General features: G+C 39.7%; 1 long non-coding RNA gene across 2 annotated transcripts in view; it reads right to left on the reverse strand.

Moving 5' to 3' along the window:
* LOC143889744 (uncharacterized) overlaps nt 1-17,345 on the reverse strand; it is a 60,784-nt gene extending 43,439 nt beyond the window's left edge. For both annotated transcript variants that reach the window (XR_013254923.1, XR_013254924.1), the window contains exon 1: nt 16,126-17,345. This is a non-coding gene — a long non-coding RNA (uncharacterized LOC143889744). The remainder of the gene's footprint in view (nt 1-16,125) is intronic.
* Nucleotides 17,346-19,003: the final 1,658 nt, after the last annotated feature.

Consider the following 19,003-nt stretch of genomic DNA (forward strand, 5'->3'; position numbering starts at 1 on the left):
GGGTTCGGGTTCTAGGGCCAAACAGAAAAATACAAGAACAAAACACAACCCAAAGAAAATCATGATAAATTAGAGAATGGTGGTAGGATTCGGGTTTGGGTCGGGTTGCCCAGGCATCAATCCTAACCCGACCCGAAATTAAATCGGGTGGGCTTTTCCCAACCCAACCCAAACCAAGAATATGCCAACCCAACCCGAGTCAAAATCTGGTTGAACCGGTCGGGTTAAGCCCGACCCAAGTTGCGCTATACATAGAAATGATATTTCCACACCATTATTCATTCCAAGCTTCTTTTTTTTTTTGATAACGTAGGGTGTCCCCACGCCCTTCGGGAGTAGGACTATTCCCTACGGATGCACGCAATCGCCCGTAAACCACGCAAGCCCGACCCAAGTTGCGCAATATATAGAAATGATATTTCCACACCATTATTCATTCCGAGCTCTTTTTTTTTTTTTTTGATAACGTAGGGTGTCCCCACGCCCTTCGGGAGTAGGACTATTCCCTACGGATGCACGCAATCGCCCGTAAACCACGTGCATCGGGCAAGTCCGGGTGGGATTCGATCACTGGTCTCCAGGGAGCATACCCGAGACTTATGCCGAAGAGCCACACCCGTCCGGGCTATAGTCCTACTCGGAATAAGGCTTGTACATCTAGAAATGATATTTCCACACCTCACGTGCCAATAACGCTTATAATGGTGGTCGGGTTCGGGTTTGGGTCGGGTTGCCCAGGCATCAATCCTAACCCGACCCGAAATTAAATCGGGTGGGCTTTTCCCAACCCAACCCAAACCAAGAATATGCCAACCCAACCCGAGTCAAAATCTGGTTGAACCGGTCGGGTTCGGGTTAAGCCCGACCCAAGTTGCGCTATACATAGAAATGATATTTCCTCACCATTATTCATTCCAAGCTTCTTCTTTTTTTTTATTGATAACGTAGGGTGTCCCCACGCCCTTCGGGAGTAGGACTATTCCCTACGGATGCACGCAATCGCCCGTAAACCACGCAAGCCCGACCCAAGTTGCGCTATATATAGAAATGATATTTCCACACCATTATTCATTCCGAGCTTTTTCTTTTTTTTTTTGATAACGTAGGGTGTCCCCACGCCCTTCGGGAGTAGGACTATTCCCTACGGATGCACGCAATCACCCGTAAACCACGTGCATCGGGCAAGTCCGGGTGGGATTCGATCACTGGTCTCCAGGGAGCATACCCGAGACTTATGCCGAAGAGCCACACCCGTCCGGGCTATAGTCCTACTCGGAATAAGGCTTGTACATCTAGAAATGATATTTCCACACCTCACGTGCCAATAACGCTTATAATGATGGGAGATGATATTCCCACACCTCACCGCCCCTTATAATTTCGCATTCCCCCCATATTTCCTTCAACTCGTCTCTTCCAAAAAGCAAAAAAAGGTACGGTCAGAGAGAGCGAGAGTCTTAAGGGTTTTGGACTCCTAGCCCTAGGTAGAATGCTCGATTCCCTTTCTCTAATTTTTTTCGCTTCAGTTTCTTTTGTTATTTTTTATAGATACGTTGTGGCTATTGAGTAAGTTTTTTTTTTCATATGCCTTGGGTTTTGGATTCCTAGGTAAAATAGTGCTCGATTCTCTTTCTCTAATTTTTTTTCTCATTTTGGTAGATTCGTTGTGGCTATGGAGTAAGCTTTTGTTTTCATATGTTTTGAATATCTTTGACTTTGTTATCTTGTTTTTTTGGTTATTGAATCTCTGTTCTTCATTGCTGTCTGCTTTCCAGAAGCTGAATATTGAGATATCAGGTTGTTTTGTGTCTGACTTGTCTTAGCTTGTTAAGGATTTTATGTAGATGTAGGTTTTGGATCAATTCATATCGTCCCATATAGATAGGTTTTTATCTTGTTTTGCTTTTGAGTTTGATTTCTTTTTTCCTTTTTCTTATTCTAGGTCATATCTATTGCAAGGTGAGCATGTGGGATATCAGGCCAGTTTTTTATGATTTTTTCATTGTATTTACGAAGTAAATCTTTTTTTACTAGATCTTCTTTTAATTTTATCATCTTTTCCTTTTTAATGTTCAACCTGATTTTTCTAGGCTTTTGATTTATATTTTGTGTGTGTTTGCGTGAGTTTACTTTCTTTGCTTGTTTGTTCTGTAATCTAGCTGAAGAAACAATACTTAATTTGCTTTGGTTTTACCTGCATTTTAGCATCTGTATTGCTTCCTGATCCTAAATGTCTTATAAGCGACTGAATTCTTGCTAATGGATTGGCGGAAAATTATGGATAACAGATGGCAGAGGATAACGTGGCACAGAATATCATGGCACAGGACAACTGCGGTGCTTGTAAAGTGCTCAAAAAGCCATGTGACAATGATTGTCCGTATGTCGCCTTTTTCCCTCTGACTACAAAAGATGATTTTAAGGCAATTCTCCAGCATATTGGCATTGCGAAGTTAAAAAAACGGGTCGACGACATTCACGTGGAAAATCATCGTAATATGTTTACGTCGTTAGTTTTTGAAGCAAAGTGCCGTCCGTCTGATCCCATCTACGGGAGTGGTGGCCGTGTTTTGTTATTGCAAAATCAAAATAAAAAACTAAAAGAGCAAGTGGCGACCTTACAGGCTCAAATAAAGGTTTTGGAGAATCATTCGAATCCGCAAAATCCAGTACAGCCTGTAAATGAAAATCAGCTAGGGGGTGCACCTGGAAACCAGACAGCAGATGCACGTATTGATAGAATAATTGGCATTGAACAAGGGATGCAAGGGTTGCAAGGTTGGGTGCATAATTTGCCATTGGCATTGTCGAGCATCACACCTCCAAATCTGCAATTGGAGGCTGATTTGGAGCAATTCCTCCTACCAACACCACCCTTAGATGATTTTCTGTCATTGGAGTATGTAGCAGCTGAAGTGCCCTTTGATCCCAGGGAGAATGTCCCACCCCTACCAACTCTTGTTGGGGGAGATTGGAGTACTATTCCAGCTGAATTTGATGGCACTGTTGACTTAAATGTGGGTGGAGCATGGGCTGGGGATGCAGGGGCTGCATATGACGGGGTTGGTGCTAGGTCTGATGTGGCTTTGGATGCTGGGGCTTCATCAAATGTTGATCAAGGTGTTACTCAAGGTATAATTTTTTCTCACACTCACAAACTTAGCACTCCTTCCACCTTCTTATTTTTTTTTCCTTGTGTTAAAAGCAGGAAAAGAAAGCACGGAATTGGCAGGCCAGAAAAGAAAGCACTTGTCTTAAACTAGAGTTGGTGTAGGTATTTTTTTTGTCCATTATACTCACATCTCTTTGCCTTTCACGATAGTAGGATTTGAAGAATTGTAGGGTTGTTAGTTTATAGATTTAAGCACAGGATACTTGTGTTGAAACAGAGTTTGTTACATGTTTAAGGACATACTAAAAGATTTATATAGGTTTGTGTTCTGATTAAAAACGTATCGAATGGAATGATACAATCCGATCCCTTCCTGTACTTCAATTCAGAATTCCTTCCTTTTGTTTTGTCTGATTTCCATGTCACGGTGTGAAAGGAAGGTACTAGGGGATGTTGAAATCTCCTTCATGTCAGCAATTGACCCAAAACAAAGATTGGGTTTTGAGCGAGGTGGGGCTGAGTTTTTGGGGGGGGGGGAAATCACTTTCAAAATAGTTGTGTTTTTTTAATTATTATTTCTTAAAAATCAGCCTTCATAGTTGTCTTTTTTCACTGTGCCCTTGGTCTGGATCTTCTTACATCATGAAAAGTGAGCCTATGTGGCTGCTCTCACATGCAACAGATCACCCGGGAAATACCTTCTGCGCCCCTATTGATCATTGTCAATAAGGTGCATTTACTGTTCAGCTAATTTTGTATTTCTCAATGCCTTTCCATATTTTTCTGGACCACTTTCTTGAGATAGCCATGGGGGCACCCTTGTAACTTGTTTAAGGGCGCCCTTCAGTCTATCATTCGTCATCTATTAAATGCCTTTATATCTATATTATAAATTATTGAAAAACTTGTGTGGAACCCAAATTTATTTAAAACACTAAATTTAAGCTTCCATTTAACTTTTAAATACCTTAAAATGTAAAATTCTAAAACCTTATATATTAAGGAGATGAGAAATTCGCACCTTCTGTAGGATCATACGCACCCTTTTTAATGTGAATTGTGAGCAGGCTTTAACGCTTTTTTATGTCAAATCACGTTAAAAGGGTTGCATGTTATCCTATAGTGGATGCGAATAAATCATCGCCTGTAAATTAAACTTTCATTTAACCATTAAATACCTTATAAATGCAAATGTATTCATTGCTATTAAGCATCTTATGTAAATTTCAGTATAGATATCAATTTTAAATTTCTTTGTAGCAATAAAGTACCCGAATTATTTTTAAGCTCTTGTTAGTCATAGAAGCACGCATTTTTCAAAAAAATAATGTTTTTACATAGCAAATGGTGTTTTCTTAATGTTGTTTTTAATATTAGGTAAAGTCTGATGGTTATTTATACACCTAAAGATCACAATATTACTGCATTTGGGTCAAACTCGATATCCAACCCATAGTTACCATGGTGGGAAACGAAACGTGAAATGGAAACAGGAAACACATGAAAAAAAATATAGGGGAAATGAGAAACAAGAAACAATATAAAATCGTACGAGAAACGTCTTAGAAAAGGATGTGTTTTTTCCAAAATGAATTTCGTAAGTTCCACACATGTTTCCTGGACGTTTCATGTCTTTTCTACGAGTGTTGCATACGTTTATCACTCATTTACACATTATTTACATATGTTTCCCATGTGTTTCAGAAACATTTCACCAATTTTGTATCATATTTTAGAAATGTTTCCGAAACGTGTTTCTGTCGTTTTAGGGGAAATGAGTTTCCCACCCGCGAGAAACACGTTTTAGGGGAAACGGGTTTCCCACCTGCCTATGGAGTTTCCGGCAACTATGATCCAACCTCAAGATTGTGACATGGAGAATTGTCCCATTGGGCTAAGGGCTGTTACATTAAAACTTTTAAGTATTGGTTTGTTTTTCATTAACATTGTTTTGTTCTTTAAGTACCTTTCTTTGTTACCTTATAGAAGAAAAGGAGAAAAATAAGAGAATAGTATAAAAATGATGGAATAAAATAGGTCTTCTTGGCTATTCACCTATTTGGTTGCAGGTATTTACTTCGTATAGTAGTGGTCTAAGTAGACAACAGGAAGGAGACAAGCCTTGGATTTACTTGCAACTTAGCTTGTAGAATGATGGGAGGAGACAAGCCTTGGATTTGCGTGTAACTTAGCTTGTAGAATAGTGGCAAGTATTGTTTGGTTGCCAACCTCATAGCGTAGTGGTAGGGTTTGTCATTAAAAATATAGAGAGGAGAGAGGAGAGAGGAGCAGGAGAGAAGGTATCATCATGATGTTCAACGGTAATTTTAAGAAAGTTTAGGAGTCTAGTTTTATTGGAAGTTATAGTTTCCTTACGAAATTCTATTGCTATTAGGAGTTTGTGTTAGAGTAGGATATGAATTGTAGTTTGGTTGCCGGCATGTTTCTTGTTTGGTAATCTCTAAGGACTTGGGTGTTACTTTGGCAAACAAACACCGTAAGTAATTCAGAAAGTGCATTTTTTCCTTCGGAATTGCTTGAGGATCCCTTGCATGTAGCATCCAAACACAGCTGTTTGGTTGCACATTATCTCAGCAGCCACCGGGATTTTGAAGGAATTGCATTTAATTCCCAAGAGACTCCTTAACATGTTTCCTAGGTAATTTATTGCATGTTTGCCCATGTGGCTTTCATGTCCCTTCTAATTTTCAAACCAAATTCTACTGAAAAAAAGGTAGAATTTTGGTTGGAAAATCGTAGGAATTGTACTTTTTTCTCTCTTTCTCTTTCTTTCCTCTCTCTTTTCATTCTCTATGTTGGTAATGACATCCCTAGTAATTCCCCTACTCTTTGAGTCTATGCCATGCAACCAAACGCTACTTACGACTATTATTGGACGTAATAATAGACAAATCCAATGCTTGTCTCCTCTCTATTGACTTTTTATTCCACTACTCTCCGAGCCTAAGCCACGCATCCAAACATAAGGATTTAACTAATAGGCGGCTGTAATTTCTTATGTGTTTTTTTTCCTCTGAAGGATTTGACTAAACAGGTAGGGTATTTTTTGTCGATTTTACTGTTGTTTTCAGGCAATCGATGGAGGAGCCTAGAGGGAGAAGCTTGTAGAGATGGGAGATTTGTGAGTTGGGGTGATATTTGTAGAGAACGGAGAAGAGATTTGATTGCAAATGAGTGTTGAATATCGAATAAAAGTTGTTGAGAAACGTGATTCTGGCCAAACATGGTTTCTTGAGAGCGAAAAATTCGAAAAATTCTTCCTGAGAAGTGTTAAAGAATGCGCCCAAGGACACATTTTCCATTTCTTAATATGGTTTGGGTGCCATTTACTGTTCACATGGCAGTCCTCGTCGGCTGTGAATTTTCAAAATGCAAGTCAGTTTGCACTGTTTGACTTTCCTCTCAAATCAAGAGAAAAAAGGAAAGTAAATAAATGGGAATCTATATTCCATTACATCGACTTCTATATTTCATGCATCCAAACGGACCAAAAGAAGAAATTTGTGGGAAGTGTCATTGAAATTTAACATGAAACATGTAATAAGCCTCATTGCAAGCAAACAAGAAGTGAATAGAAAGAGTAGAGTTATAGTTAGGAAGGATTAATACAAGTAAGCGTTACAAGTATGAAAGAGGACGTCGGCTGGCATCGTGGGTTTGCACCCCATAGACGCGAGTTCGAACCCCCGGGGCTTACCCGATGCACGTGGTTTATGGGTTACTGCATGCATCCGTAGGGATTAGTCCTGCCCTAAATGGCGTGAGCATACTCTATGTCATAAAAAAAGTATTACAGAGGACTCCACGGTCGACTAGAATTACAAGTTTCAGGAATTTATAGTTTCACATGTTTTATTCATGTAGATTTATTGTTAGAAGGTTTTGAAAAAAGATCCACATAAGTTTTAATTGAAACTTAAGACGAGTTTTTAAGTTTTCAATATCCTTCGTCATTATCTTTCAAAAAAAAAAAATCCTTTGGCATTATCGAAAGGAGAAAACACACTTTTAGGAAAAAATAATCGCCTAAATAGGAAGCGTACTCTTCATTAAGAGGAACATGTAGGAAGCATGCGCGATGGTTGCTTCCCCTAAATTTGGGAAGCAAGAAGAACTTAGCTTCCAAAGGTAGTTTCTCATCCAATTAGGAAGCTTATGGTAACTATGAGTCAAGCACAACGTTGGTGGAAGGGTGGAAAGATGCAGGCTAAGATGGTTCCAACCCAGTCAAGTTCACACTATGTGCAACCACCTTAAAAAATTTTGGCTCTCATATGCAACGACAAGATAATTTGGCTCTTATATGAAGAATTATTGGTCACTTATTCCTATGGATGGAACCAATGTTTTTCTACATGGATAATCGTGGATCAGGTATGTATGGAGCAACCAATGGATGCATGAATATGAAAACTCAACTCACGTTTGCTTGCTAGGAAGGCTACCTGTCTTGGTATAGACCAGTGTTTCAAAATATCGATGGTGGCCAAAATGTAGCCAGAGGAAATCCAAATTGACTTGGCATGGCACGGCGCAGTGCGATTAACGTGAAGGTTGTTTTTACAAAGAGTTTCACTCGGGAAAGGACTTTTCCTATAATCGCGATAAACGCTTAGTCAAGGACTCAGGGCTGCCAATCGGTATTTTAGACCTAGGCTTGTGATATTGGCACTACAATGTCTTGATAATTATATTGCACTAACTCATCTTGTCCTATACTATTTAATCAGCTGGCAAAGGTTCTTGAATTCCCAAAAAGCTTTAGAGAGCCGATAAAAAAGAAAAGACAAGGTGAGTTAGTGCAATTATCAAAACCTGGTAGTTCCTACTTCCAACATCAGTAGCCTTATAATTTGAAATGTAAAACCTTCACTGGGAGAGACGTGCCAATACCAAAATGAGGGATAGCAAAGTTATTTCTTATCAAGTAAATATGGATCACAAGGGATGATACAAAGTTTTGAGCATTTATCAAGCGAACCCCAATGCGGTGGACCATGCCTAAAAAATATCACTCGAACAATTTAGGGCCTGTTTGTTTTATATTACGAAAACTGATTGTGGAGTCCCCGAGCGATTATTGGACTCAAATTTAGTGCAATTTTCGGTCCAATAACTGGTTTGGGAATCCACAATCAGTTGTCATAATCTAAAACGAACAGGGCCTTATAATATTGGCCCCAAAGTGATAACTAGGCCCATGCATAAAAAAGTTCCCGCCAGAGGCATGTCCTGTGTGTATTTCAACGTTTTGTTTTCTAAATGGTTTTTGTTTTCCTAGTAAATGATCTCAATCAAATGACCAATTCTTTTGAAAGTGTTTTCCACAACAAAAGGTTCACTAGTAAACTGATTTGACCACTAAGAGGACCTAAGATTATTAACCATTCTACCAAATTGAGAACGCCAGGGTCTTGCCTAACCCCAGCTTATCCATCAAAAAAGAAAAAAAGAGATCACTAGATTATGGCTCCAGTTCACATTAATGAAGAGTGATTTTCAGGGTGTGATGAAGCAAAGAATGTGGGGCTTAAGTGGTAGAACCCAATCACATCATAAAAATTGTGGCTATACTATACATCCACGGCAACAGTCCCAAGATAAGCAGTTCTTCGAATAGAAATTACAGACTCCTGTTTAGTCAAATCCTTCAGAGGAAAAAAAACACATAAGAAATTACAGCCGCCTATTAGTTAAATCCTTATGTTTGGATGCGTGGCTTAGGCTCGGAGAGTAGTGGAATAAAAAGTCAATAGAGAGGAGACAAGCATTGGATTTGTCTATTATTACGTCCAATAATAGTCGTAAGTAGCGTTTGGTTGCATGGCATAGACTCAAAGAGTAGGGGAATTACTAGGGATGTCATTACCAACATAGAGAATGAAAAGAGAGAGGAAAGAAAGAGAAAGAGAGAAAAAAGTACAATTCCTACGATTTTCCAACCAAAATTCTACCTTTTTTTCAGTAGAATTTGGTTTGAAAATTAGAAGGGACATGAAAGCCACATGGGCAAACATGCAATAAATTACCTAGGAAACATGTTAAGGAGTCTCTTGGGAATTCAATGCAATTCCTTCAAAATCCCGGTGGCTGCTGAGATAATGTGCAACCAAACAGCTGTGTTTGGATGCTACATGCAAGGGATCCTCAAGCAATTCCGAAGGAAAAAATGCACTTTCTGAATTACTTACGGTGTTTGTTTGCCAAAGTAACACCCAAGTCCTTAGAGATTACCAAACAAGAAACATGCCGGCAACCAAACTACAATTCATATCCTACTCTAACACAAACTCCTAATAGCAATAGAATTTCGTAAGGAAACTATAACTTCCAATAAAACTAGACTCCTAAACTTTCTTAAAATTACCGTTGAACATCATGATGATACCTTCTCTCCTGCTCCTCTCTCCTCTCTCCTCTCTATATTTTTAATGACACACCCTACCACTACGCTATGAGGTTGGCAACCAAACAATACTTGCCACTATTCTACAAGCTAAGTTACACGCAAATCCAAGGCTTGTCTCCTCCCATCATTCTACAAGCTAAGTTGCAAGTAAATCCAAGGCTTGTCTCTTCCTGTTGTCTACTTAGACCACTACTATACGAAGTAAATACCTGCAACCAAATAGGTGAATAGCCAAGAAGACCTATTTTATTCCATCATTTTTATACTATTCTCTTATTTTTCTCCTTTTCTTCTATAAGGTAACAAAGAAAGGTACTTAAAGAACAAAACAATGTTAATGAAAAACAAACCAATACTTAAAAGTTTTAATGTAACAGCCCTTAGCCCAATGGGACAATTCTCCATGTCACAATCTTGAGGTTGGATCATAGTTGCCGGAAACTCCATAGGCAGGTGGGAAACTCGTTTCCCCTAAAACGTGTTTCTCGAGGGTGGGAAACTCATTTCCCCTAAAACGACAGAAACACGTTTCGGAAACATTTCCAAAATATGATACAAAATTGGTGAAATGTTTCTGAAACACATGGGAAACATATGTAAATAATGTGTAAATGAGTGATAAACGTATGCAACACTCGTAGAAAAGACATATGAAACGTCCAGGAAACATGTGTGGAACTTACGAAATTCATTTTGGAAAAAACACATCCTTTTCTAAGACGTTTCTCGTACGATTTTATATTGTTTCTTGTTTCTCATTTCCCCTATATTTTTTTTCATGTGTTTCCTGTTTCCATTTCACGTTTCGTTTCCCACCATGGTAACTATGGGTTGGATATCGAGTTTGACCCAAATGCAGTAATATTGTGATCTTTAGGTGTATAAATAACCATCAGACTTTACCTAATATTAAAAACAACATTAAGAAAACACCATTTGCTATGTAAAAACATTTTTTTTTTGAAAAATGCGTGCTTCTATGACTAACAAGAGCTTAAAAATAATTCGGGTACTTTATTGCTACAAAGAAATTTAAAATTGATATCTATACTGAAATTTACATAAGATGCTTAATAGCAATGAATACATTTGCATTTATAAGGTATTTAATGGTTAAATGAAAGTTTAATTTACAGGCGATGATTTATTCGCATCCACTATAGGATAACATGCAACCCTTTTAACGTGATTTGACATAAAAAAGCGTTAAAGCCTGCTCACAATTCACATTAAAAAGGGTGCGTATGATCCTACAGAAGGTGCGAATTTCTCATCTCCTTAATATATAAGGTTTTAGAATTTTACATTTTAAGGTATTTAAAAGTTAAATGGAAGCTTAAATTTAGTGTTTTAAATAAATTTGGGTTCCACACAAGTTTTTCAATAATTTATAATATAGATATAAAGGCATTTAATAGATGACGAATGATAGACTGAAGGGCGCCCTTAAACAAGTTACAAGGGTGCCCCCATGGCTATCTCAAGAAAGTGGTCCAGAAAAATATGGAAAGGCATTGAGAAATACAAAATTAGCTGAACAGTAAATGCACCTTATTGACAATGATCAATAGGGGCGCAGAAGGTATTTCCCGGGTGATCTGTTGCATGTGAGAGCAGCCACATAGGCTCACTTTTCATGATGTAAGAAGATCCAGACCAAGGGCACAGTGAAAAAAGACAACTATGAAGGCTGATTTTTAAGAAATAATAATTAAAAAAACACAACTATTTTGAAAGTGATTTCCCCCCCCCCCAAAAAAACTCAGCCCCACCTCGCTCAAAACCCAATCTTTGTTTTGGGTCAATTGCTGACATGAAGGAGATTTCAACATCCCCTAGTACCTTCCTTTCACACCGTGACATGGAAATCAGACAAAACAAAAGGAAGGAATTCTGAATTGAAGTACAGGAAGGGATCGGATTGTATCATTCCATTCGATACGTTTTTAATCAGAACACAAACCTATATAAATCTTTTAGTATGTCCTTAAACATGTAACAAACTCTGTTTCAACACAAGTATCCTGTGCTTAAATCTATAAACTAACAACCCTACAATTCTTCAAATCCTACTATCGTGAAAGGCAAAGAGATGTGAGTATAATGGACAAAAAAAATACCTACACCAACTCTAGTTTAAGACAAGTGCTTTCTTTTCTGGCCTGCCAATTCCGTGCTTTCTTTTCCTGCTTTTAACACAAGGAAAAAAAAATAAGAAGGTGGAAGGAGTGCTAAGTTTGTGAGTGTGAGAAAAAATTATACCTTGAGTAACACCTTGATCAACATTTGATGAAGCCCCAGCATCCAAAGCCACATCAGACCTAGCACCAACCCCGTCATATGCAGCCCCTGCATCCCCAGCCCATGCTCCACCCACATTTAAGTCAACAGTGCCATCAAATTCAGCTGGAATAGTACTCCAATCTCCCCCAACAAGAGTTGGTAGGGGTGGGACATTCTCCCTGGGATCAAAGGGCACTTCAGCTGCTACATACTCCAATGACAGAAAATCATCTAAGGGTGGTGTTGGTAGGAGGAATTGCTCCAAATCAGCCTCCAATTGCAGATTTGGAGGTGTGATGCTCGACAATGCCAATGGCAAATTATGCACCCAACCTTGCAACCCTTGCATCCCTTGTTCAATGCCAATTATTCTATCAATACGTGCATCTGCTGTCTGGTTTCCAGGTGCACCCCCTAGCTGATTTTCATTTACAGGCTGTACTGGATTTTGCGGATTCGAATGATTCTCCAAAACCTTTATTTGAGCCTGTAAGGTCGCCACTTGCTCTTTTAGTTTTTTATTTTGATTTTGCAATAACAAAACACGGCCACCACTCCCGTAGATGGGATCAGACTGACGGCACTTTGCTTCAAAAACTAACGACGCAAACATATTACGATGATTTTCCACGTGAATGTCGTCGACCCGTTTTTTTAACTTCGCAATGCCAATATGCTGGAGAATTGCCTTAAAATCATCTTTTGTAGTCAGAGGGAAAAAGGCGACATACGGACAATCATTGTCACATGGCTTTTTGAGCACTTTACAAGCACCGCAGTTATCCTGTGCCATGATATTCTGTGCCACGTTATCCTCTGCCATCTGTTATCCACAATTTTCCGCCAATCCCTTAGCAAGAATTCAGTCGCTTATAAGACATTTAGGATCAGGAAGCAATACAGATGCTAAAATGCAGGTAAAACCAAAGCAAATTAAGTATTGTTTCTTCAGCTAGATTACAGAACAAACAAGCAAAGAAAGTAAACTCACGCAAACACACACAAAATATAAATCAAAAGCCTAGAAAAATCAGGTTGAACATTAAAAAGGAAAAGATGATAAAATTAAAAGAAGATCTAGTAAAAAAAGATTTACTTCCTAAATACAATGAAAAAATCATAAAAAACTGGCCTAATATACCACATGCTCACCTTGCAATAGATATGACCTAGAATAAAAAAAAGGAAAAAAGAAATCAAACTCAAAAGCAAAACAAGATAAAAACCTATCTATATGGGACGATCTGAATTGATCCAAAACCTACATCTACATAAAATCCTTAACAAGCTAAGACAAGTCAGACACAAAACAACCTGATATCTCAATATTCAGCTTCTGGAAAGCAGACAGCAATGAAGAACAGAGATTCAATAACCAAAAAAACAAGATAACAAAGTCAAAGATATTCAAAACATATGAAAACAAAAGCTTACTCCATAGCCACAACGAATCTACCAAAATGAGAAAAAAAATTAGAGAAAGAGAATCGAGCACTATTTTACCTAGGAATCCAAAACCCAAGGCATATGAAAAAAAAAACTTACTCAATAGCCACAACGTATCTATAAAAAATAACAAAAGAAACTGAAGCGAAAAAAATTAGAGAAAGGGAATCGAGCATTCTACCTAGGGCTAGGAGTCCAAAACCCTTAAGACTCTCGCTCTCTCTGACCGTACCTTTTTTTGCTTTTTGGAAGAGACGAGTTGAAGGAAATATGGGGGGAATGCGAAATTATAAGGGGCGGTGAGGTGTGGGAATATCATCTCCCATCATTATAAGCGTTATTGGCACGTGAGGTGTGGAAATATCATTTCTAGATGTACAAGCCTTATTCCGAGTAGGACTATAGCCCGGACGGGTGTGGCTCTTCGGCATAAGTCTCGGGTATGCTCCCTGGAGACCAGTGATCGAATCCCACCCGGACTTATGCACGTGGTTTACGGGCGATTGCGTGCATCCGTAGGGAATAGTCCTACTCCCGAAGGGCGTGGGGACACCCTACGTTATCAAAAAAAAAAAAAAGCTCGGAATGAATAATGGTGTGGAAATATCATTCTATATATAGCGCAACTTGGGTCGGGCTTGCGTGGTTTACGGGCGATTGCGTGCATCCGTAGGGAATAGTCCTACTCCCGAAGGGCGTGGGGACACCCTACGTTATCAAAAAAAAAGAAGCTTGGAATGAATAATGGTGTGGAAATATCATTTCTATGTATAGCGCAACTTGGGTCGGGCTTAACCCGAACCCGACCGGTTCAACCAGATTTTGACTCGGGTTGGGTTGGCATATTCTTGGTTTGGGTTGGGTTGGGAAAAGCCCACCCGATTTAATTTCGGGTCGGGTTAGGATTGATGCCTGGGCAACCCGACCCAAACCCGAACCCCACCACCATTATAAGCGTTATTGGCACGTGAGGTGTGGAAATATCATTTCTAGATGTACAAGCCTTATTCCGAGTAGGACTATAGCCCGGACGGGTGTGGCTCTTCGGCATAAGTCTCGGGTATGCTCCCTGGAGACCAGTGATCGAATCCCACCCAGACTTGCCCGATGCACGTGGTTTACGGGCGATTGCGTGCATCCGTAGGGAATAGTCCTACTCCCGAAGGGCGTGGGGACACCCTACGTTATCAAAAAAAAAAAAAAAAGCTCGGAATGAATAATGGTGTGGAAATATCATTTCTATATATAGCGCAACTTAGGTCGGGCTTGCGTGGTTTACGGGCGATTGCGTGCATCCGTAGGGAATAGTCCTACTCCCGAAGGGCGTGGGGACACCCTACGTTATCAAAAAAAAAAAAAAAAAAGCTTGGAATGAATAATGGTGTGGAAATATCATTTCTATGTATAGCGCAACTTGGGTCGGGCTTAACCCGACCGGTTCAACCAGATTTTGACTCGGGTTGGGTTGGCATATTCTTGGTTTGGGTTGGGTTGGGAAAAGCCCACCCGATTTAATTTCGGGTCGGGTTAGGGTGTTCTCCCAAAACCAAACGATGCACAGAGAGGAGGACTAACGAGAGAATGAGACCGGGCGGGTCTCCCAAACACACACAAAGATGGGCTCCAAGTAACCTTATCATTGCCCTTGCAAGGGGTAAGCAAGGCTAAAACAACTAATTGACCAAATTGGTCTCTAATTAACAGAGGAACAAATTGAGGTGCAATCTCAGAGAGGATTCTACAAATGAGGCTTGCCTCCAAAAGAGGATCGCCTAACGAGACAAAGTATATCTCTTAGTACAGGTTATAGTATCTAAAGAAATCTAACAAAAATCTAAAAGACTGTGCTAGTCTATCCAAAGAGAGAGGAAAAAGGATACCAGATAATCTCAAATTTCCAATCAATTATTATAAAAACAAAACAAATATCCGCAAAGTATGATTTACAACTAAAGAGTGCACAATCTGTAAGAATAACAATCATAAAATGGTAAACAAGATTAATTAGCCCAGACCAGCCGCTGGGTAGCCTAATGAAGTAAAAAAAAAATGATATTAAACACTTCAAAGCCAACCACAAACCCCAATACGGGGACTCCAACGAAATCAGATGATGCCAAAGTAATCATCTGATTTCAATACACATATAATATTTCTACAAACCGCCTTGAAATCAGACAGTACTCATGTCGATAACATCGAATAGAGTAGTCATCCGATTTCCTTCTCCACTTAAACAATTTATTTAAATAAATACAAGTATGATAAGCCTCAAGATAGTCTCACCTGAACAATCCATTCATTACCGTCTTCAAAACCTAACTCAAATGCTTAAGATAAGAAGAGCATTAGATTCTCAATATATTCAATTATATTCCCAATTTGTAAAAAATTTAGTGCATAACAGGGGGCATCAACTTGTGCAGATCCAAGTACGAAGCGGTGAGCCACAAAACATAAAGACGGGCTCCAAGTAACCTTATCATTGCCCAGAGAAGGGTTCTTTTTTTTAAAAAAAAAAAATGGTTAAAAGAAATTAAAAAGGTTGGGCAGGCCTACTAAACAAAAGAGGGGAGAGCTACTTGGATTGAACAAGTCCCCTAAGGATGGGCTTGGGCTATCGCCTTCATCGCCCAACTGATTTTGGTAACGATGACTCGTCTGCTGCGACGTCCACATGGACAACTAGGTTCTCCTTCTCAAAGAAAATCCAAGCCATACGATTCTATATAGCAAGCCCTATCATCTCAATTCTACCATTCATAAAAGGAATCGGGTATATTCAACTCAACAATGAACAGATATTATTCACAACTAATAACATAAAAAGGAAGTGAGAAAAGATAGGGATTACCTTCCTTTTGACAGGTGATTGCCCATGTCAGCTCCTTTGAGTTCTATCTTCTTTTCAACCCAAATCAAGACAAACCTTCATCAGAGCCTGTTATGACAGACGCCCAATCATCCTGAAATCGAAAATCCGACGCCCTAAGAACCCATCGGCACGAATCCAATATCCTTTCCCGAATCCCCACATCAAGCATTCGTAGACCCGCGGTCGCCATAAGCCGAACCTCCGTCCCCTCCCAAAATTCTTTCGGAATTTTCCCCTTCCCAAATTCCAAAAGCTCCAACAGGGATTTTCCAGCACTTTCCGGATCCTCCGAAAACGAAGACAAACCCGGATTTACCCTCATTGTCTTTGATCCTCCCTTACTAAAATCCACGACAGGAATTCCCCCCTCCTTCGAAAACTCAAACACGTGGATTCGAGTCCCTGTGCTTCCCCCATCAATAACAATCACAAACCCTAATTTTGAAAACCCTGGGTTAGATTTAGAACCTCTTGCCACGACGAATAAGTAGAAGAATAAGGCGAATGTTATGGTGAGGGCTGTTGTGATGATACAGAGGTGATTTGATTTTGGGGTTTTTGAATTAGAGGGAGGGAATCGAGAAATTAGGTTGAATCGAGAGGGGTTTATGCGAGATTGGAGCTTTGATGGGTCCATGATTGGATGAAGATCGATCGCTGGTGAACGGGCGTTCGATCGTCGCATCAAAGCTCTGAATTTTAGGGGGAGGAGGGTTAGGGTTCTGCAGAGGGGATTATTGGAGAAGGAGAGAGAGGGTTTCGAAGGTTGTGAAGATGGGGGGGTAGAAGGGAGATAGCCGGCCAGGGTTAATGGTGGATGGTCGGATTCCGGCGAGAATCCGACCGGAGAAGAAGGGGGGGTGGTGTGACTGAGATGGGTTTGGATCTAGTGATAGTGGAAGGAGATGGTGGCTGAGGGTTTAGGGGGGATTGCAGAGGCGGTACGATGGTGGTGTAGGTGGTGAAGCTCCGGTGGAGATGAAGAAGGGGGTTGTCGATGGTGGCGGTGCCGGATTCCATGGAGGTGGCCGGCCGGAGTTGCAGAAATGGGTAGGGGTTTTGAGGGTAGAAAAATGGTTTTCTCCTCCTTCTCCTTCCTCTCTCTCTCTGTATCTCTCTCTCCCTCTTCGATCTTTTTCCTTCTTTTTTCCTCCCCTCTGCCCATCTCTTGCGGCTGCCCAATGAAAAAATAAAGCGCCTCCCCCCTCCTTGAAACCCTAGTTCGCGGGCTACTTAAAAGATAAAAAAATGAAATTTTCGCCCATTTTATTCCCCAGACAGCCCACTCTAGTGTATTTAAAACTTCTTTTTTTTTTCACAAAGGGGGGCTCAGGTAGGAAGGAGGGGTGGCATTTGGATTTATATATATATATTTTTAGATTGATATGGGCACACGATGGCTGAATAATTCACTCCCCTTTCGCATTTCTTTGTGTTATGCTCAACTCGAACCAAGGCATGGGTTGGGGTGCGACTTGGGTCGATTCATAAGTTCGGGTCTCGAAAATTATTTAATTTTGGGAAATTAGGGTCCGGTCAAAATGGGGTGTCTACACCAATATTTACAACATTTTTACAACAAGGCCTGTGCTAGCCTGACAAACATTTTTACAAAACATTACCGAGTGGTTGGAGAAGAGCAATATGTGTCCCAGTTGTAGATTTCGGGTGCCGACTTCGTCTGATTAGTCGTATTGAATCTGTTAATTAGGGTTTATTAATTTTGGTTTATTATTCTTTGATTGTAAAGGTTGTAAGTTTACTTCTTTTATTGTTGAATTTGATTTATAGTGTTAATGAATATTTATTTTTTCACAATAAAGCGTGTAAGTTTTATGAAACTGAGTGTTGCGGTCAAAATCTGTGAATGACTTAGCTGGAGATGAAGAGTGAGTAGGTGCCCTCACTTCTGACCTACACACACGCGAAAACGGTTAGAAGACCGACCTGGAGAGGGGTTCTCCAGGAAGGCCCTCCGATGCTTAAGTCAGTGACAACAACAGGTAAGGAAAATTCCCAAAACTTACTATTCCTATTGAATTTTCCTTATCTGTTGTTATCACTGACTTAAGCATCGGAGGGCCTTCCTGGAGAACCCCCTCCAGGTTGGTCTTCTAACCATTTTCTCGTGTGTGTAGGTTAGAAGTGAGGCTGCCTACTCACTCTTCATCTCCAGCTTTGTCATTCAAAGACTTTGACCGCAACACTGAGATTTCTTTTTGCGCTCTTTTGTGGTTGAATATGATTTTCACTGCGATTTCAAAGACTTTCTAAATTAAACTGCATATTGGTTCCTGTTAATCATTTGGAAATAATAAGAGCCAATGGAATATAAAGTTTTAATGCAGGAGGTGCTTAATTATTCTATTAAATATATAATAAAAGAATTTGACGTTCTTTGTCAAGTTAAAGTCAGAATTCTGCTAAAGTTTGTGATAGCGGTAAGTGGAACGTCCAAGATGATGAGTTAGGGCAATTATTAAAACATGGTCGTGCCAATATCAGTAGCCTAAGATAGATATGGTTAATAACTTATTAGTAATTCGAGTAAGGAAAATGAAATCAAATGGAAACAACCCGTAATCTGATCAGAACCATTCATCTAGTGGGCCTCATGGAGTAAGTTCTATTGGAATGAAATTTTGGTTGATTACTACAATACAACTAGCCAGTGCTTAAATAGAAACCTTAGAAGGATGTGCATGGAGAAATAAAGATGTGGTTAGGAAAGATAATCCTTATTTCATTAGATCAATGAAGATTTGCAATTTGGGCTGGTAGGTTTTATTTCTTTTCACCCTGCATATAGAGATAAACCGTTCATTTGTTGGGCCACAACCTAAATATCGTGAGTGGG

The sequence above is a fragment of the Tasmannia lanceolata genome, unplaced genomic scaffold, assembly GCF_043159265.1.
Source record: "Tasmannia lanceolata isolate RefF3 unplaced genomic scaffold, GAP_Taslan_0.1 ptg000013l, whole genome shotgun sequence".
Taxonomy (NCBI): Eukaryota; Viridiplantae; Streptophyta; class Magnoliopsida; order Canellales; family Winteraceae; genus Tasmannia; species Tasmannia lanceolata.